This window comes from Chiloscyllium plagiosum, unplaced genomic scaffold, assembly GCF_037043375.1.
Source record: "Chiloscyllium plagiosum isolate Xiang-an unplaced genomic scaffold, Cpla_swu_hap1 HiC_scaffold_8, whole genome shotgun sequence".
Taxonomy (NCBI): Eukaryota; Metazoa; Chordata; class Chondrichthyes; order Orectolobiformes; family Hemiscylliidae; genus Chiloscyllium; species Chiloscyllium plagiosum.
In genome coordinates this window covers 51,264,630-51,286,252 of record NW_028270146.1, presented here as the reverse complement: position 1 = coordinate 51,286,252, position 21,623 = coordinate 51,264,630, and the positions used below count along the sequence as shown (strand labels likewise).

At 41.8% G+C, this 21,623-nt stretch overlaps 1 protein-coding gene across 2 annotated transcripts in view; it reads right to left on the bottom strand.

The window, feature by feature from the left end:
- Window positions 1–5,320, bottom strand: part of LOC122553563 (inverted formin-2-like) — a 63,813-nt gene extending 58,493 nt beyond the window's left edge. For both annotated transcript variants that reach the window (XM_043697554.2, XM_087989826.1), the window contains exon 1: window positions 5,186–5,320. The gene's annotated coding sequence lies outside the window, so the exon portion shown is untranslated. The remainder of the gene's footprint in view (window positions 1–5,185) is intronic.
- Window positions 5,321–21,623: the final 16,303 nt, after the last annotated feature.

The window sequence follows — 21,623 nt, the reverse complement described above, 5'->3', positions numbered from 1 at the left end:
CAGTTATGCCTGTCTCTTTGTGGGCTACATGGAACATCCTTTTGTTCCAGTCCTATTCTGGCCCCCATCACAACTGTTTCTTTCCCTCTGGGATATCAATGATATCATCGATGCTGCTTCCCCCTCTCATCTGGAATTAGAAATGGCTATCCATTTTGCTTCCAATTTTGATCAGGTCCATCTCTGACACCTCCCTTCCCTTCCCTTCCCCAACATCTGTTTCCATTTCTGGGGATAGACTGACTACCAATGTCCACTACAAACCCACTGACTCCCTTAGTTACCTAGATTATACATCCTCACACTTTGCTTCCTGTAAAATCTCTATTCCATTTGCCCAGTTCTCTTATGATGCCAACTTCAACAAGGGAACATCCAAAATGTTCACCTTCTTCCTCAACCAAGGAATCTCCAGCTGACAGGGCTCTCAGCCAGGTCTGACCCATTTCCAACACTTCAACCTTCACCTGCTTTCTTCCTTCCTACATAAGTGATAGAATCCCCCAACATTCCACCAGCATCCACATCAAGAGGATCATTAGCTGCCATTTCTGTCAACAGCATTCCCCTCCCCTTTCTTGTCAACCTTCCACTGAGACTGCTCCCCCCAGGACGTCCTGGTCGATTCCTCCTTCAATCCAACAGCCTCATAGTACATACACTGTCCGTGACTGCAGGAGAAATATCTGGCAGTTTATATCCTCCCTCCTTAGTATCCAAGGCCCCAGTCACGCCTTCCAGATGAAGCAGTGCTTTATGTGCACTTCACTCAATCTATTCTACTGCATTTGTTGCTCACAATGTGATCTCCTCTCTAGTGGGGAAATGAAACATAGACTGGGTGACCAATTCGCAGAATACATGTGTTCTGCCTGCAAAGAAACATCCTGAGTTTGCAGTGCCTGCCACTTCAACACACCACCCTGTTCCCTGGGCAACATCTGTCTCAGATTCCTGCAGATTGGTGGGCAGCACGGTGGCACAGTGGTTAGCACTTCTGCTTCACATCGCCAGAGACCTGGGTTCAATTCCCGCCTCAGGCGACTGACTGTGTGGAGTTTGCACATTCTCTCTGTGTCTGTGTGGGTTTCCCCCGGGTGCTCCGGTTTTCTCCCACAGTCCAAAAATGTGCAGGTTAGGTGAATTGGCTGAGCTAAATTGCCTGTAGTGTTAGGTAAAGGGGTAAATGTAGGAGAACGGGATTGCCCTTTGGAGGGTCGGTGTGGACTTGTTGGGCCGAAGGGCCTGTTTCCACACTGTAACTAATCTAATCTAAAACTCAGCACAAGCCCTTTATTTTCCCCTTGGGCACTCTACTGCCTTCTGGATTTAATATCGAATTCATCAATTTTACAGCCTAAAGGCCATGTCCTTACGCCAACACTACCCAAAACAACCCACTGTCAGCTTCTAATACCCCCATATTGCAGGTATTCATTGCCCTATACTCATTTAACCATTCCCTTTGTCTGTCCAACTCTCTTTTTTCTTTCTCTCTCTCTCTCTCTCTCTCTCTCTCTCTCTCTCTCTCTCTCTCTCTCTCTCTCTCTCTCTCTTTGGGCTCTAACTCTACCCATAGTTTATTGTTTACCTTCACCCCATGTTCTGTATAAAAACCAACCTTTCCCTAGCTGTCAGTTCTGAAGAAGGGTCACTCGAACTGAAAACATTAACTGATTTCTTTCTACAGATGCTGCAAGACCTGCTGAGATTTTCCAGCAATTTGTTTTTGCTTCTGATTTCCAGCAGTTCTTTCAGGTTTTTGTGGGTTGTTTGTTCAGTTATTTTTCTTTGCGCTCTCTAAATAGGCTTCACACTTCAGGCAGAAACATCTTCACCTCTCTCTGCAACCAATCCCCCAGCCTGAGCCTATATTACCACAATGAAATTCACAGGACGTCAGTGTCACTGGGACTATAACTCCTTTTCGTAACATGACATTTGAACAAATGGATGAGGCTCAAACTTGTGAACCAGGGGCTTATGTTATTTTGCTGCAGGCACCATGACAATCATGGAAGACAACATTTACATTGCATAGTCTGCAGTTTACAGTTGGTCATCTTTTGTCTGCTCCTTTTTTCCCATCAGGGCTTTCTCCCCCAAAAACTCCCTTTCTTCCAGAGAGGGTCCACCCCATTGCTCACGCTGCCTTGCTTGGGCCCCTCCTTCATCATCGCCATCTGCTGCTGGAGGTTCTGTTACATTGCAGAGGCCCTCTGATTTAGGAATATTTGAGTTATGAATACTTATTTACAAACGTGACCCTGTACATTTTAAAATTTTCAGATCTGACAGATGAATGCTTCTTGTACTCTTGCAACACCGCTACCTGACGAAGGAGCAGCACTCTGAAAGCTTGTGCCTCGGAATAAACCTGTTGGACTATATCCTAGTGTTGTGTATTTTTTTAACTTTGTCCACCCCAGTCTAACACCGGCACCTCCACATCCTGTACTTATGAACAGCTGCTTTCTATTGTCCTGAATTGTGCTCCAACTTTCAAACAAATCGACTTGGAATCTGTTGCTGACCTGGGAACTGCCTGTATGTTGATAACCTGCCAAATTCCTTCTGCAGTCGCTAGTTTTTAAAGTTTACTATTACTGCCAAATAATATTATAAAAATAAATTCTAAAAGTGGATTGTTTTCCCTTTTTTAATAAGTTTAGCCATTATTATCGTACATCCTGTACATTGGGGAAATGAAGCATAGAGTAGGAGACTATTTTGCTTTGTGGAGCACCTATGTTCTGCCTGAGCTTCCAGTTGTCTGCTACTTCAATACCCCACCCTATTTCCCTGGCCAACAACTCTTCCGCAGGCATTCCGCAGCACAAGCTGGAAGAATAGCACCTCATTTTCTGCTTTGGAACTCTACAGCCTTCTGGACTAAATATCGAGTTAAACAATTTGAGGCTTGAGGCAACTTCTCCCAACCCCACACACCAGACTTTGTTATCCCAGTAGTTGCTATTCATTCTCATAAGTTAATAAATATCCACTCCTTTGTCTGTCTAACTGTCCAACTCTCCTTGGGCACTATCTACCATCTACTCCTTTATCATCTTCACCTCTTTCCCACCCCCCAGCCAATCTTCTGCATTTATAAAAAGAAATCAGCTTTTTCTAGCTACCATCAGTTCTGAGGAAGTATCACTGGACCCAAAACGTTAACTCTGATTGCTCTCCACAGATGCTGCCAGACCTGATGAGTGTTACCAGCAATTTCTGTTTTTGTTTCTGATTCCCAGCATTCGCAGCCCTTTTAGTTGGAAAGGAAATCAGATTCATAGGACAGCACTACCTGCAAACTCCCCCTCAAGCTGCTCACTTATCCTGACATGGAATTACATTGCTGTTCCTTCAGTGTTGCTGTGTCCATCTCCTGGAACGCTCTCCCTAATGACATTATGGGTCTATGTACAGCAAATGGATTGCAGTGGTTCAAGAGTCAGCTCACCACCACATTCTCCAGAGTAACTCGGGCTGGTTAATGCCAACAGCCAATGTGAATAAAAACGATGTGTGTCAGACACCTATTGTATGCTATACAGAAAAGAGTTTGCCTGTTTTGCATCCTCAACCCCATGGTTTGACACTGTCAGCGCAAATGAAGTTAGATGAAAGCTATGCTACCATAATCCGATCACCTCTGTCTCTTCCGTAATCAGACACTTACCTGATTCTATTTTAAATGAACTGATTAAGTAAACTTCAGCTCTGGGAATTGCATTGCAATATCTGTTACATTGTCAAGATAGGGTTGAATCCTTCACTGTTGAAAGTTCAGGAAGCTGTTACCTAACACCAGCATAATGGGTTATTTCTTATATAGTATTACAGCAATGACAGCAAAATATTTAATGTGTACGCATGCTTTTCTGCTGAGAAAGAGAAAGCAGTTCTATCTTCTATCAAAAGTATGACATGAATGTTACCCTACTGTTTCTTTTCAACAAAAAAATCAAGGTGCAGCCTGTCACACCCATGCTCATTTTTAAATTAGTCAGCAATGTTGAGTCAAGTTTAAATAGTGTTCAGTGATTTGCATTTGTTTAGAATATTGACATTGCTTTTTCAATGGATGAATACGAACTGTCAGATATATTGGTCAGCATCAACTCCTCCCAAAATAACAATGCTCTGTCCCGTGCGCACATCTATTTAGAACTCAAATTTCTGTTCTGTACATCAGTATTTTAAAATTAGCAAGTCATGGGGAAATAACTTCAGATGATCTTTGTTAGTCATGAGCACGGAGGCAGTTTTGACTAAATTAAGTTTACGAGGGTTTGCTGTCAAATAGATGTGAGACAACAAAACAATGACACTTTATAGTGACATGCTAGCTGTGGACCAGAGGCGACTTTTCATCAAGAGTCCTTCAGCCCTTAAGGAATGTAAACTGTAATTGTGGCAGAACTTAAAACCAGCCTCCGGCTGGAATGATTAACAGTTTAGAAATTCCAAGCGCCGGCGTCACTGATCCTTTACGTCCTGTTGTGTGGTTATATCTTCAGGTTTTTTTTTCCCACAGATGTGTATTTTTAATCCTGTATATTTGCAATATTGCATTCTAACTCTTCAACATGCACTTTATGTGTGAAAGATGATTCAATTGCCCAGAGTGGCCTCAAACCGTTTGGTGGTAAGCGGATGGGGTGAAGGATTTAAAACAGGTTGACATGTCACTGAGATAGTGAGGGTGTGCTGCACAATCTGGAATGCCTCTCAGATGACATGTCAATCTCGTCTCCACGTGTACTGAATTGCTTAACTTGAAGTTTGGGGAAAAAATCGATACGTTCTTCTGATATACTGACCGACATGTTTATCTCCGCTATCAGAGCAAAACAAAACACTAAATAAAATCTCATTTGCTACGTGTGATTTGGTTGCTGTATTTGGCCAAGAACTAAAAGATCTGTACTTCAGAAGTAATTTAAAGGGCGTGGTGTGTTTTGGATAAGTGCTAAGCATTCTTTCTCGTGCAGTAAGTACATCAGCCCAGGCTTGGAAGACTTCCAGCCGAAAAAACTATTATTTAACTATTCAAAGCAACTGGAAAGGCTATCCAAAATAGTTCCGATAGAAACGAGCATCAAAACAGCCTCACGAAACATTTTTTCCCCCTCTAGCTGTTAATACTGCAGTTAGATCACAACGGAGTTCACCTACTTACCACTAAATCATCACAGTCCAGCTGGCAGACTGGTTTTCTTAGAACAACTGAAAACATTCAAGTTTCATGTTTCTTCGGTGGGCCGTTTATCCAGCACTAATACGCTACCCAACTAGCAAACACTGCACAAGTGTAGGCTTTTCCAATCAGTATTGCTCATCTGGGCGTACCCATTGGCTCCACCTCCTACACTGTATGCTTCATGGGTGGATTTTTTTCAAAGTTGGATGTGTCTACTGAAACAAGTCAAAACCACAGCGATGTATCATGCAACAAAACCTGAACATATTACAAAGATTTCTTGTTTCTGATATATTTGCTAGCCAAAGCGATAAATCTCAACGTTCAAACAGTCATATGACAATTTTTATGCTGACATTCCGAAGTCTTTGGCAACTTGGCAATGTACCACTGTTAATGAGTAAGGTCTTCACAGGAAAAGCAGGAAATCTGACCCTTGAAGATAAATGCTTAGGAATGAGCGAAAAATAGACGTTTTGAATTTAGAATGAATTATAATATCAAATGAAAGAAGATGGAGCCAACAACTTATTGCTGGAAAAGCTCAGCAGGTCTGGCAGCGACTGTGCAGAGAAATAGTTAACATTTCGCGTCGAGTGACCCATACTCGGCAATTTTTGCTTCTGATTTACAGCATCCTTTCGGGTTTTTTTTTAATCAATGTATTGTCTTTTAGGAATTATTCAGGGGCTTTCTGGGGGAAAAAAATCTAAAAGTCAAGATTCTTAAATCCAAGTATTTTCCCGATGTAACAAAGTGAACGTATTATAATCTGGGGTGAATCCTAATTCTTTAAACCCAATTTGGAATTAAATTAATATTTGTGCCACAACGCAAGAAATGCATCTTAACTGGAAAAAAAAACTCGCAGCTGATTTTATACTTGGAAAATGGACGCTAATGTAAAGCCAAAGGGCTACTAATTTAAGGGATTAATATTTTCCCTTCAGGATATTAGATTAGATTCCCTACAGTGTGGAAACAGGCCCTTCAGCCCAGCAAGTCCACACCGACCCTCCAAAGAGTAACCCACCCAGACACATTCCCCTACCCTATATTTAGATTAGATTCCCTACAGTGTGGAAACAGGTCCTTCAGCCCAACAAGTCCACACTGACCCTCCGAAGAGTAACCCACCCAGACCCATTTCCCTCTGACTAATGCACCTAACGCTATGGGCAATTTAGCATGGCCAATTTTGACTGTGGGAGGAAACCAGAGCACCCGGAGGAAACCCACGCAGACACGGGGCGAAGGTGCAAACTCCCCACAGACAGTTGCCCAAGGCTGGAATCGAACCTGGGGCCCTGACACTGTAAGGCACTCTGACAGGGCAGGATATGCAGGAGGAAATCTGTATATAAGAAATATTTGAAACAATTACTGTCACCAGAAAGTTGTCACTATTGTAATTCCAGCTGATGTTGTTACTGGACAAGTCAAATCCCAGTCTCAAACCTGGCTTGATTAAATTTGTTTTTGTTGTAAAAAGGTGGTCTTTCACTTAAACACAAACATGTAAAGGTGCAGATTTAGGTTTAAAGTTAATGTCAAGTAAAGGATAAAATAGGACAAACTAAACTATCTTATGATACCAAAAAAATAAAGATTTTGAACGTCTGGCACCCAGTTGTAGGAAACATATTATTAAGCTGGAGAGAGTTCAGAAGAGATTTACCAGGGTGTTGCTGGGTGTGAAAGGCTTGAGTTATAAAAATGGGCTGGGTAGGCTGGGACTTTTTTCACTGGAGTGTAGGAGATTGAGAGGTGACCTTATAGAAGTTTATAAAATAATGAGGGGTAGAGGTAGTTAATGATAGGTGTCTTTTCTCCAGGATGGGAGATTTTAAGTCTAGGAGCACCTTTTTAAGATGGGAGAAGAGAGATATAAAAAAGACATGAGCAAAGTTTTAACATTGAGAGTGATTGATGTGTGGAATGAATTTCCTGAGGAAGTGTTGGGTGTGGGTACAATTACAACATTTAAAAGACACTTGGATAAGTAATAGGAAAGGTTTGGAGGGAAAGTGCAAGGAGCAGGCAGATAGGACTAGTTTAATTTGGGATTATGTTCAGCATGGACTGGTTGGACTGAAGAGTCTGCTTCTATGCTTTATGACTCTATGCCACTGTAAAATGCGATCTTTAATCCCTTAATTGCAAAAATGTTTATTTTCTGTATTCCCACCAGAGAGGATTTTCCTATTTCTCATCAAAAAGGCTTAATTTAATAATGGCCTCTAACTTGAGAATCTGACAGTCTCTTCCTATAGCTGTTATTACCACTGACTTTGGATTTCATCAGCTTAGAATGACCCCCTTCAGAGGTAACCAAACACATCTGGTTTGGAACTTTTCAAACTAAATTGTTTATACTGATATTTCTTAAAAATTCTAAACTACCTTCTCTCATCAAGATTGACGGTTTTACTCTTCTAGCTTTAGACCAGAATTCTGAAAATTGGTAGTAAGAAACCCAAAAGCTCTCTTTTTATTTCCCCAAGTTATATGTACTCTGAAATGCTTCACAATCTTCTATCTGAGAGCATTACACTGATTACAATGGGAGACTTGATAAGCGAATGAAGTAAACAAAACCCATTACATACTAGACAATCTCTCTAAACAGTGTTTTAAAAAAAATCCTATCTACAGAAATATTTACAAATTAGTCACTAAACCCCCTTCAGACACATACACAACCCATATGCCACAGTTGAAATTAGAAAAATCCAAAAAATGATACTTAAAATTATGTAGACGTCTCACCATAAATCTGCAAATTAATTGTTATCTCACTTATCTGAAAAAGGAGTTCATTAGGAAACAGTAAATTTTGAAATATGAATGACACATCATTCTGCAGTCCTAAGAAGAGTTAGCAGTATTGAGGACTAGTCAATTAAGTTGACAAGCAGAAATTAGCAGACAAAACTAACTGGTTGTTCTAGGAGAGAGGGACAGCACAAATTCCAACATAATGGATGGAGTTGAACTCATCAGACATAATAGTGATACAGAGAGAAGGAGAAGTGTGTACCAAGAAAAGTAATGAAGACTAGCTGCTGTTGGTGTGGCAGAGAAATACATGGACATTGAAGTTGCCCTGTGAAAGTTGCCTAATACCATTGTTGTAAAAAGCTGGGGCATTTTCAAACAGGATGAGAAATGACCCGAACATTCAAAAATGTATTTTCAAAACTGAGTCCATGAAGTAGAAGATTCGCAGAGGGTTGATGCCCCCTTATAAAACAAAATTTAAAACCAAACAGTGGAAATTATTCAAAGACAGAGATGATAAGAGAAGGTTTCAAGATAACCTTTAGATTAGACATTGGAACAGCAGTTTTGTTTCTTTCAGATGCTGAATCACAAAAACAAAAGAAGGTCTTCAACTATCCAATATAAAGCTACACAGACCAGGAGGAACAGAGCTGAAGATTTTTTCAAGAACCAATGGTAACTTTAAAATAGAAGATGATTACTGGAGTCCCATGTATAATTAAAGATGAGAGCTGTTCACTGTTGACCATAGTCACATCTCCAGAGTGGAATCTAATTCATAATATAGAACATATAAAGAGTGCTTAAGTTCAATCATGAAACATCAGAGCATAATTACTGAAGTTATTTATAGGATTGGGAAAGTTGAAACTGCATAGTATTTATATGACATTGTTATGAAGATGTGGATGTACTGTATCTTTAAAAGGATTAAAAGTTAGCAGAACTACCCACAGCACTAAGTGTTCTGAACAAGGTATAATGTAACCTTTTGGTCCAGTAGCTAGTGTAGCTGGTTGCCTGGAAATAACAAAACAGATTCGAACAGACCAAACAGTTTAAATTATATCCTGAACAATACCAAACTCCAATCAAGTCTGAATTAAATATATTGACAATCTTAAAAAGCCAATGACACAATCCGATGTTTTGGGTGCATAAGAGCATGGAAAATTGAACAGTTGGGAGTAGAACTGCCAAGCCACCAGCATCTGCAGACTGCCTGGAGAATAGCTATCTTAAAGGTATCTTTATCAATCAGTAACCTGTGAAAAAGAAATCCTGAAGAAGAAGGAAAGAAGACCGAAGAATGTAGAAAGAGAAAATTCAACATCTGGCTGGTTTTAGAACATAGAACATAGAAAAGTAAAGCACAGAACAGGCCCTTAGGCCCACGATGTTGTGCTGAGACTTAATCCTAATGTAAAATATAGTAACTTAACCTACACACCCCTCAACTCACTGCTATCCATGTGCATGTCGAGCAGTTGCTAAGATGTCCCCAATGACTTCGCTTCCACCACCTCAATTGGCAATACATTCCATGCATTCACAACTCTCTGCATAAAGAACCTACCTCTGATGTTTCCTTTATACCTTCCTCTTAATATCTTCAAACTATGACTTCTCGTACCAGTCAATCCTGCCCTGGGGAAAAGTCTCTGGCTATTGACTCTATCTATTCCTCTCATTATTTTGTACACCTCGATCGGTCTCCTCTCTTCCTCCTTCACTCCAGAGAGAAAAGTCTGAGCTTATTCAACCTTTCTTCATACGGCAAGCCCTCCAATCCAAGCAGCATTCTGGTAAACTTTCTTTGCACCCTCTCCAAAGCCTCTGTATCTTTCCTATAGTAGGGTGACCAGAACTGCACACAATATTCCAAGTGTGGTTTCACCAGGGACTTGTAGAGCTGCAGCAAAACCTCGCGGCTCTTAAACTCGATACCCTGTTAATGAAAGCCAAAACACCATATGCTTTCTTAACAACCCAATCCACTTGGGTGGCAACTTTCAGGGACTTGCACGCCCAGATCCCTCTGTTCCTCCACACTGCCAAGAATCCTGTCTATGTTCCTATATTCAGCATTCGAGTTTGACCTTCCAAAACGCATCACTTCGCATTTATTCAGGTTGAACTCCATCTGTCATTTCTCAGCCCAGCTCTGCATCCTGTCTATGTCGCACTGCAGCCCTGCAATAGCCCTCGATACTATTGACGACACCGCCAACCTTTGTTTTATCGGCAAATTTACTAACCCACCCCTCAACCTCCTCATCCAAGTAATTTATAAACACTTCAAAGAGCATAGGCCCAAGAACAGAGCCCTGCGGGACCCCACTCAACATTGTCCTCCAGGCAAAATGTTTTCCATCTACAACCACTCTCTTGCCTTCTGTCAGCCAGCCAATTCTGAATCCAGATAGCCAAATCTCCCTGTATCCTATACTTCTTGACTTTATGAATGACCCTACCATGGGGAATCCTATCAAATGCCTTGCTGAAATCCATATACACCACATCCACTGCTCAACCATCGTCAACCTGTCTTGACACCTCCTCAAAGAACTCAATAAGATTCGTGAGGCATGACCTGCCTCTCACAAAGCCATGCTGACTGCCTTTAATCACACTGTGCTTTGCCAAATATTCATAAATCCTATCCCTCAGAATTCTTTCCAAAACTTTGCTGACCACAGACTTAAGACTGCCTGGTCTGTAGTTGCCAGGGATTTCCCCATTACCCCTCTTGAAAAGTGGAACAACATTTGCCTCCTTCCAATCCTCCGGTACAACTCCCGTGGAGAGTGAGGAGGCAAATATCCTCGCCAACGGCTTAGCAACCTCCTTTCTCGCTTCCTGGAGCAGCCTAGGATAAATCTGGTCTGGCCCTGGGGACTTATTGATCTTAATGTTTTCCAAAATTTCTAGCACATCAACTTCAACAATCTTGATCTGGTCAAAACTGTATCCCAGCTCCTCTAAGTTTTAATTTACAACAAGTTCGCTTTCCTTGATGAAAACCGAATCAAAAAACTCATTTAGGGCTTCCCCTATCTGCTCAGACTCCACGCACAAGTTCCAAATGCTGTCCCTGATCGGCCCTACCTTCTCCCTGATCGTTATCTTATTCCTCACGTATGAGTAAAATGCCTTTGGGTTCTCCCTAATCCTTCTTGCCAAGCCTTTTTCATGCCCACTCCCGGCTCTCCTCAGTCCATTTCTGAGCTCATTTCTAGCAAGCCTGTAATCCTCTCAAGCTGTGCTAGATCCTTGCTTCCTCCACCTTATGCAAGCTGCCTTTTTCCTTCTGATGAGAAGTCCCTCTGTTCTCGTCATCCAAGGTTCCTTAATCTTACCCCTTCTTACCTGTCTCAGAGGAACAAATTTGTGCATCACTCGCAACAACTGCTCCTTAAATAGTCTCCACATGTCTGCTGTGCGCTTTCTGTGGAACAATTGCTCCAGTCTGTATGACCCAACTCCTGTTTGATAGCGTCATAATTTCCTTTTCACCAATTAAATATTCTCCCTCGGTAACTGCTCCTTTCACTCTCCAACGCTATGCTAAATGTAAGGAAGTTGTGATCACTTTCACCAAAGTGCTCTCCCACCGTGAGATCTGACACCTGTCCTGGCTCGTTGCAAAGCACCAAATCCAAAATGGCCTCTCCCCTCGTCGGTCTGTCTACATACTGAGTAAGGAAACCCTCCTGAACACACCTGACAAAAATGGCTCCATCCAAACCATCTGCACTGAAGAGGTTCCAGTCGATATTGGGAAAGTTGAAATCACCCATAACAACCACTCTGCTACTTTTGCATTTTTCCAGAATCTGCCCACCTATGAGATCTTCAATCTCTCTACTGCTGTTAGGTGGTCTGTAGAAAACCCCCAATGTGGTGGCTGTTCCCTTGGTGTTCCTAACTTGCACCCATTCTGACTCAGTAGACAAATCTTCCTCAACAACCTTCATTTCTGTAGCTGTGATGCACTCTCTGATTAGCAATGCTCCATTCCCTCTTCTTTTCCCACCCTCCCTGTTCTTTTTAAACGTTCTAAACCCTGGAACATCAAGCAACCATTCCTGCCCCTGTGAAACCCAAGTCTCTGTTATGGCCACAACATCATAGCCCCAAGTACTGATCCATGCTCTAAGTTTGTCACTCTTATTCTGGACATTCCTTGCATTAAAGTGGACACACTTTAACCGATCCCTATGTTTCATCGCATGAGAAACCTTCCTGATAGATTCAATACATCCTGTCACTGTCCTATCTGCAACTGACCCCCTCTCAGACATGTGGCTCTGATTCCCACCCCTGGCCAAAATTTGAATTTTTGGTAAATCTTAATCAGGGGTTTTATCAGACTAGTATTACAGAAGGGAAAGTAAAAGATCGGTTAGAGGAAGGAGTTGTAAATTGTTGTTAGTTAATTATTCTGTGTTATACTTTAAGAAATGAAGTTGTTAATTTTTACTTTAAATAGTTCTTGGCCTGTTGAATTTTCACGAATTACTGTGCGGGATAAGTCCTTTCTGTGTTAAGTAGGAGGGCTTACCCTGTGACGTAACAACATCAAAACCAGAAGGAAAGCAGTATGTCGATATGAATCCAGAAATGTTCCAAAGTTTAGGAAAGAGATGAACCCAATGGCAACATTTCACCTGCAAATCAGTCAACAAGTTGGTGCTCAGGCTTGGTACTGATTTCAAAGCCAAATGTCTCAAAAGCATGTGTTGATCTCACACAACTCTTAAAAATCTGTGAAAAGTACATTCCACTCAAAGGTATCAATAAATGAGCATTTTGTTAAATGGCAAAAGAACTGGAAATCTGAACTTAGCATTTAGATCTATGCTTCATGGTTATAATGTCACATAAGTTTCCTGCATCAAACATATCTGAAGTAAAACATAGAACAAGATGTCTGAAACAAAAGCAGACGTTGCTGCCAAAACTCAACAGCTGTGGCAGTATCTGTAAAAAGAAAGCAGGATTAAAATTTTTTGAGTTCAATGATTCTTCATCAGACCACTCTTCAGAAGAAGAGTCACTGGACCCAAAACACTAACTCTACTTTCTCTCTACAGATGCTGCCTGATCTGTTAGTTTCTACTGCAATTTCCACTTTTGTTTCGATGTGGAGATGCCAGTGTTGGACTGGGGTGGACAAGGTCAGAAGTCACAGGGCACCAGGTTATAGTCCAACAGGTTTATTTGAAATCACAAGCTTTTGAAGCGCTGCTCCTTTATCAGTTGGAGTGAAGAGAGCACGAAGGCACAGAATTTATAGTGGCAGAGAGATCAAAAGATCATACAAATGGTACAGGTGGACTGTTGACATGCTGATCTGCAGGTGATCAAAAGTGTAGACAGTGTGAGTCAAATGTCAACAGCTGAATAGTAAGTGCAGGAATGACGTATAATTTGATTAATTGAGTCAGAGAGATAATTACAAAAAATAAAAGTAAGATGGTACTGGAAACAAACCAAATGGCTGGAATAACATGATAGGTATAAGAGTCGCATGCTGAAGGTCTAACCAAAGTAACAAGAAATCCAAAACTGTCCAAATTAATTAAGGTAGAGAGATCATAAGTTATGAACGTGATGGTGTCAAAACAGAACAGTAAGAAAGACTTTACATATACAGAGCAGTGTGGTGGGGTTATATATATTGTGGCAAGAACCTAAGTTCGCAATTGAGGCTGTCTTCATGGACATGGAACTTGGCCATCAGTTTTTACTCAGCGATTCTGCATCGTGGATTTTGATGGCCTCCTTGGAGGATGCTTACCCGAAGATCTGAGGCTGAATGTCCTTGATGGCTGAAGTGTTCCTCAACTGGGAGGGAACATTCCTGTCTGGCAATCGTTTCAGTTATAAAGTTACTGTAACTGTCTTCAGTGAAACCATAAGACCGTAAGACGTAGAAGCAAAATGAGGCCAGTTGGCCCAGCGAGTCTGCACTGCCATTTGATCATGGCTGAACTGTTTTCAATCCTATTCTCCTGTCTTCTTCCCATGACCCTTGATCTCCTTAATAATCAAGAACCTTTCTATCTTTGTCTTAGATACACTCAAAGACTTGGTCTCCACAGTTTTCTGTGGCAATGAGTCCCACAGATTCACCACTCTCTGACTGAAGAAATTCCTCCTTGTCTCAGTTCCAAACAGTTTTTCTTTCACTCTGAGGCAGTGCCCTTAGGTCCTAGTCTGTTCTCCCATTGGAAGCATCTTCTCCATGTCCTCTGTATATAGGCCTCTTAATTTCTGTAAATTTCAATGATATTACTCCTTCACCCTTCCAAACTCCATCGTGTACAAACCTAGAGCATTTAGTCACTCCTCGTATGACAAGCCCTTCACCCGTGGATCATTCTTGTAAACCTCATTTGGACCACTTCCAACTCCCATACAACTTTCCTCAGATACAGGGCCCAAATCTTCTCAGAATATTCCAACAGCAGTTTGACGATCCTTATAACATCTCACCACATGTACCAGCTCTTGTTTTCTAGCCCTCTTGAAATGAATGCCTTCCTAACTGCCAACTGAAACTGAAAGTTAACTTTAAGAGAATCCTGAACCGATGAAATTCACCATGGCTCCTAAGAGAGCACCTTCCAAACCCATAACCACAATCATTTAGAAAGTTGGCAACTGCAGATTTATGGAACACCACTACCTATATGTCCACCTCCAAGTTGCTCACCATCCAAACTTGGAAATATATTGTGCTTCTTCAGTGTCGATGGGTCAAAATCTTGGAACTCACTTCCCAGTGGCATTGTGAGTCTACCTATACCAAATGGATTGCAGCAGTTTAAGTAAAGGCAGCTCACCACCACCTTCTCAAGGGCTACTCAAGTGGACAATAAGTGCAGAACTAGCCAAAAATGTCCACATCCCCTGGAAGAATAGAAAATGTAATATTAATCTTTGTTTACTTTGAGATTCAGCTAAGTTGCACAGAGATTAAAATGTAGTTGAAAATGATTGCACTATATGTTTAATTTTTTTCTCCCTTCATGGCATGGTGGCTCAATGGTTAGCAATGCTGCCTCACAACACCAGGGTTCCAGGTTCAGTTTCAGCCTCGGTCGACTATCTATCTGGAGTTTGCACATTCTCCCCCTGTCTGCATGGACTTGATCCAGTTTCCTCCCACAGTCCAATGATGTACAGGTCAGGTGAATTGGTCATGCTAAATTGCCCATACTGTTAGGACCGTTGGTCAGAGGGTAATAGGTCTGGGATGGGTTATTCTTCGGAGGGTTGGTGTGGACTTGTTGGGCTGAAGGGCCTGTTTCCACACTGCAGGGAATCTAATCTAATCACTATTGTCAACATCTTATCATGACTTCAATAACATGTAATTTAATCATTAAACTAACTAACAATACGCCTGATGGAAGGCATTTCTTTACAATGCTGACTGATCTGTGGTCTGCGAAACATTCATTTTTAAAAATAATTTGTGCATGGTATGTGAGTATCATTGGCAAGCATTTATTTTCCCACCTTGATTTGTCTTTGAGAAGGGGATGATCAGCTGCTGCCATGAATTGTTACAATCTGTGCAGTGAAGATACTCCTATGATGCTGTAAGGAAGAGTTGCCTGGATGCTGACAAAGCAACAATGCAGGATGACAATGTATGTCAAATCCTGGGCAATGTGTGACTTGGAGGGAGATTTAGGAGTTGATGTTCCCATGCACCTTCTCCCTTTAAGGTGCTTGAAGTCACAGATTCAGGAGAGGGAGTTGAAGAAGCGTTAACATTTGATTGTAGTGCATCTTGTAGGCTGATAGTATTCAACCAGCAAATACTATCACTTCTGGTTTCCCTTCATTCCCATTCACCACCTTAAGAAGGAACTGAATGCTTAAGGTGGTGAATGGGAATGAAGGGAAACCAGAAGTGATAGTATTTGCTGGTTGAATACCAGGCCCTGAATTGCGGTTACCAAGAGTAATATCCTTTCTGTGCTGATGAGATTTCCTGGCTAAAATCTCCTTACTAAATACCCAGAAAAGTACATAATCCATTGATGGAGCTCCCCCCATGTTAAGGGAGTAATGCAGTCAGAAACAACAGCTCTTCCTGGAAAGCATTTTAAATTGGGAATGGGACAAAGGGAGTTTACTTTAAAGGAACAACCTTTTATATATGACTGTACTTTGTCTTTTTACATGAGGGGAATCCTGTGGAGTGACCTGTTCAGAGGAATAGGAGTGATTGATTACAACTACAATTGTTTATGGCTGTTGCTTATGAAAAATGGGGTAGTCCAGATTATGGATGCTCTATGACTATGACTCTGTGACTCTGGCTTTCATTAACCCAGAAACATCTTGCAGCCCATAAACTATTATTGGCTGCTTCTATATTAGAAGAACATTACCTTTCTAATAAACTGTTGACCTTATTAAGGAAGGCAGAACTAAAAGTGAATCAGTTGGTACAGGATGAAGTTACATTTCTGTTCTGAGCAGGGGTCACTGGATCCTGAACGTTAACTCTGCTTTCTCTCCACAGCTGCTGCCAGGCATTTAGCTGTAACAGTATATTCTTGCTTTCTGTTCTCTCACACTGATGCACTTATGTAAGGTATCATATGCCTGGTTAGAATACTTTTCATTGTATCTCAGTACATGTGACAATAAGAAATCAAATCAAAAAAGACCTGCTGAATTTATCCAGCAATTTCTGTTTTTAAGATTTCAGCCAATGGGCTCTCACCTGATCAGAAAGAGTTGAAAATTGCCTATATTTTACACTGCCCAGCTTTGCAGCTGAAGTTACCTGTCTAAGTGGATCAAGAAGGTGAGATAAATAAAGTAAATTTTGAAATTAAAGACAACAAATAAAGAAAGTTGATGAGTAATCTAGAACAGTGTGTGGATAGTGTGTGTGTGTTTCTTTGGAGAGACTTGTTTGCCCTGGTATGTTCATAAGACTGGACTGTGCCTGAAGTTATGATCGAATTGATGTGGGGTGTTAAAGAAGCAGCTTGCTGAATGAATCAGAGAGAGATTGAGGTTGGGGAGGGGTTAGTGAACTATGGCACATGGGACAGTGTGCAATTCTAGATAACAGATTAGATTAGATTAGATACTAGATACTAGATTACTTACAGTGTGGAAACAGGCCCTTCGGCCCAACAAGTCCACACCGACCCGCCGAAGCGCAACCCACCCAGACCCATTCCCCTACATTTACCCCTTTACCTAACACTACGGGCAATTTAGCCTGGCCAATTCACCTAACCTGGGTCTTTTTCAATTTCATTCATCTGTATTGAACAAATAGCCCTTTCCTTCTATAGTTTTTGAATTGTGTTTTTTGGATTAACAGATGTAACCAACATTTTGCTGATTTAAAAAAAAATTTGTGTGAGTGAAAATTCATTTTCCTTTTCTTGATTTTATTTGCAACAGTTTCATAAAGGAAATAAAAATCTGAATTTGTTTCACTTGAAAGGTTGTAGATTTACCCAGATTGAGTGTGGGGAACTTCCAAATAGTGTGTTTAATAAATATTATGTGTGAATCCTTTCTGCTTTAGATTTTTGCATGGAGTATTAAGATATTTTGTTAAGTGTCCTTTTCATTGAGTTTCAAGGAGGCTACCTTCCAAGTCCTAAGGAATTTTGTCATTGTACCAAACTTGCTTCATTAACTATCTCTTCTGTCTCTATGGTATCCCTCTCGTCTGTTTCTACCACTTGTCGAAGTACTCACCACTGTTGGGCTATTTCAGAATAGACTATTAACTCTGGTGCTGGTGCCATATTTAAAGTGCTATTGCCCATCTGACATCTCTGGTAGGTAAGTTACTTGAGAAGATTCTGAGGGATAAGATATACATACATTTGGAAAAACAGCATTTGATTAGGAATAATCAGCATGGCTTTGTGCATGGGAGATCATGCGTCTCAAATTTGTTAGAACTCTTTGATGAAGAAGGTTGATGAAGGCAGGGTGTAGATGTCGTCTATATGAATTTTAGTAAGGCCTTTGATAAGGTTCCACATGGTAAACTGCTCTGGAAGGTTAGATCGCTTGGAATCCAGGGCAAGCTGGCAGTTTGGATGCACATTTGGCTTGATGATTAGATTAGATTCCCTACAGTGTTGAAACAGGCTCTTTGGCCCAAGCAGTCCACACCGACCCTCCGAAGAGTAACCCACCCAGACCCATTTCCCTCTGACTAATGCACCCAACACTATGGGCAATTTAGCATGGCCAATTCACCTGATCTGCACATCTGTGGACTGTGGGAGGAAACCTACGCAGACACTGGGAGAATGTGCAAACTCCACACAAACAGTTGCCCGAGGCTGGAATCAAACCTGGGACCCTGGTGCTGTGAGGCAGCAGTGCTAACCACTGAGCCACCATGCTGCCCTCAATGGTAGGAAGCAGACGGTAATAGTGGAAGGATACTTGATGGACTGGAGTCTGTGACTAGTGGAGTGCCTCAGGGGTTGGTGCTGGGCCCTTTGCTGTTTGTTATCTATATTAATGATTTAATGGGAATGTACAAGGCATGGTTAGTAAGTTTGCAGATGACACTAAAATAGGCAGTATCGTGGACAATGAGGAAGGTTATCAGAAATCTCAGCAGGACCTTGATCAGCTGGGAAAGTCGGTGAGAAATGGCAAATGGAGTTTAATGTGTGAGATCTTGCATTTTGGAAAATCAAATCAAGGTAGAAGTTTCATGGTGAATGGTAGGGCCTTAAGGAGCATAATGGAACAGAGGGTCCTTGGAGTTCAAGTGCATAGTTTGCTGAAAGTGGAGTCACAGGTAGACAGGGCAGTGAAGAAGGCTTTTGGTACACTGGTACACTGGCCTTCATCAGTCAGGGCATTGAATATAGAAACTGGGAAGTTATGTTGAAGTTGTACGGGACATTGGTGAGGCCTTACCTGGAGTATTGTGTTCAGTTTTGGTAACCTTGCTATCGGAAGGATGTTGTTAACCTGAAAAGAGTGCATAAGAAATTTGCAAGGATGTTGCCAGGTCTCAAGGGTCTGAGTTTTAAGGAGGTTTTGGACAAGGTAGGACTTCTTTCTTTAGGGCATAGGTGACTGAGGGGGGGAGTCTTATAGAGGTCCATATGATCATGAGAGGAATGATAGTTTGAATGCAATCAGTCTTTTTCCCAGGGTTGGGAAATTGAGGATTAGAGGGCATCATTTTCAGGTTAGAGGGGAAACAATAAAAGGGAACCTGAGGGGAACTTTTTTACACAGAGGGCGAAATACATGTGGAATGAGCTGCCAGCGGAAGTGGTTGAGGTGGGTACATTAATAATATTTAAAAGGCATTTGGATAAATACATGGATAGGAAAGTTTTAGAAGGGCATGGGCCAAGTGCAGGGAAATGAGGTTCACATGGATGGACATTTTGGTGAGTGTGGACCAGTTTGGGTCAAAAGGCCTGCCTCCATGCTATAGGACTCTATGACTGTCTCTTGTTAAGAGCTGGCATTTCCGATCTTAGTTCTAGACCTCTTCCCAGTCATGGCAAATGAGGGCAAATTTTAGTCCTGCTTTGTGGATAGGGATCTGGAGGTCCGAGTGGACAGGGTGGTGCAAAGAAAGGGTAGTTCTCTTTCCTCAGGAGACCCTGCCAACCTGGACTGAAGTCACCACCCAGCTCAATGTGGTCTCAATGGTTCAGCAAAATGCCCAGTAATACTATGAGGAGGTCCATGACCTTCTCTGCTCTGTCATAGTAAGTGCTACCATCTTCTCCCAGCTACTTCACACTCTTTTTTTTTTGCACACACTTCCCACCCTACTTTGCCATCATTTAAGGAGAAATAACAGGGCTGGGTGGGCCAGGACGGGTGGCGGAATTTCTGACTTTGACCTCTGCACCCCATCCACAGTGGGGATGTTGGCGCTGGCTGGCAAAGATGATGACTTGAAGAAACATTGATGTCTCAGCGACCAGCTAAGAAGTATTGTCCCATGTTGTACTACACTCCTATTGTCTCCATTGTATATTTAGTCTTCAAATACACAACTTTCACCCCTTGGTGGTGACTTTCTCTCTTTTGTGTCATTCAAGTATGTGACATGTCTGCGTTCAAGATAGCTGACCTGCAAGAGATGCCCTCCTCCATCTTTTTGAACATGATACCTCAGAGGAAATATTAACAAAGCTGCCTCCATGCACCGTCCACTATCAATGCATACACTGACCCCTCTGTAGGTACGTTACCTAAACTGGGTCTCAGTGTCAGGTCAAACATGGGCAAAGAAACCACCTGCTGATAACCATGTACACCTGCTGGTCCATCCCCACTCATCAACTAATCAATCAAGCATTAAATCCCTAGGATTTATCACATTTAAGCCCTGCTAATTTCACCAACACAACCTTATAATTAATACAAATTTTCTTCAACTCCCCATTCATCCTAGTCATTTGGATTGGTAATTCTGGGAGGTTTTCTCTATCCTCTCAGTGCAAACAGTCACAAAGGGCTGAATTTTACTTGGTTTTTGCTAAGAGCAGTCAGTAGTTAGCACTACTTTCTCCCAACACCAAGAACCTGGGTTTAATTCCAGCCTCAGGTGACTGTGAAGAGTTTGCACATTCACCCCATGTCTACATAGCTTTCCTTTGGGTGCTCCGGTTTCCTCCCATGGTCCATAGATGTACAGGTTAGGTGCATTGGCTGTGCTGAATTCCCCGTAGTGTCCAGGGATGTGTAGGTTAGGTGGATTAGTCATGGGAAATGCCGGGTTACAGGGATAAGGTTGGGAGGTGGGTCTGGGTGGAATGCTCTTCAGAGAGTCAGTGTGGACTTGGTGGCCTGTTGTATGGATTCTATGACTCTAAGTGCCAATTATATGGATTATTTTTATTGTGAGACCAAGCGAGATTTCTCACTGTATCATACCAAACTCACCTCAATAACTCCCTACTCTGCCTCTATGGTACCCCCTTATCTGAATCCAGTCCTATCTTGCCATATACTGTTCCTAGAAGGACATTCCATTTTGTGATGTCTGCAAGAAAACCAACATTCTGTGTGTTCATGCCATTTTTAAAAAGTCACTGCGCAGCCGGCTACTCTTGCCAATTAAGTTTTGTCTCTCACCTGTAATGGCACACAGTCACATTGCCTATGGTGTGTAGCCGATGTAGCTGAAACTCCCTCACACACACAAGCCCGTTCTCTCAAACCTAGTCACTGTTTAACCACCAGGGCACACAGTTTATCTGTCCTTAGCTACATCCATCTAAACATTCTCTTTAAATCACTACTACTCTATTCCCAGTGCCCACTGGAAACTCATATTTTGTTGGTATTTGGTAGGGAAACATCATGTATGGGCGAACAATTGGAGAAGTAAAAAAATAAGCTTTTATTTACAGCCAGCAAAAGTGAGTGCATACACAATGAATAGAGGCTGCATTTTGTCCACGTCATTGCATACATTGCATGACCTATAACTATGCAACAGTCTGCAGCATTCAGCTCTTAGCCACTGGAACCAGCATCAATGAGGCTCATTGTGACTTATGCAGTTGAGCCTTGTTATCCACAATGAGAGCTTTTCTCTCCCCAGTGTCCTTATTCACCTCACTGGAACTCT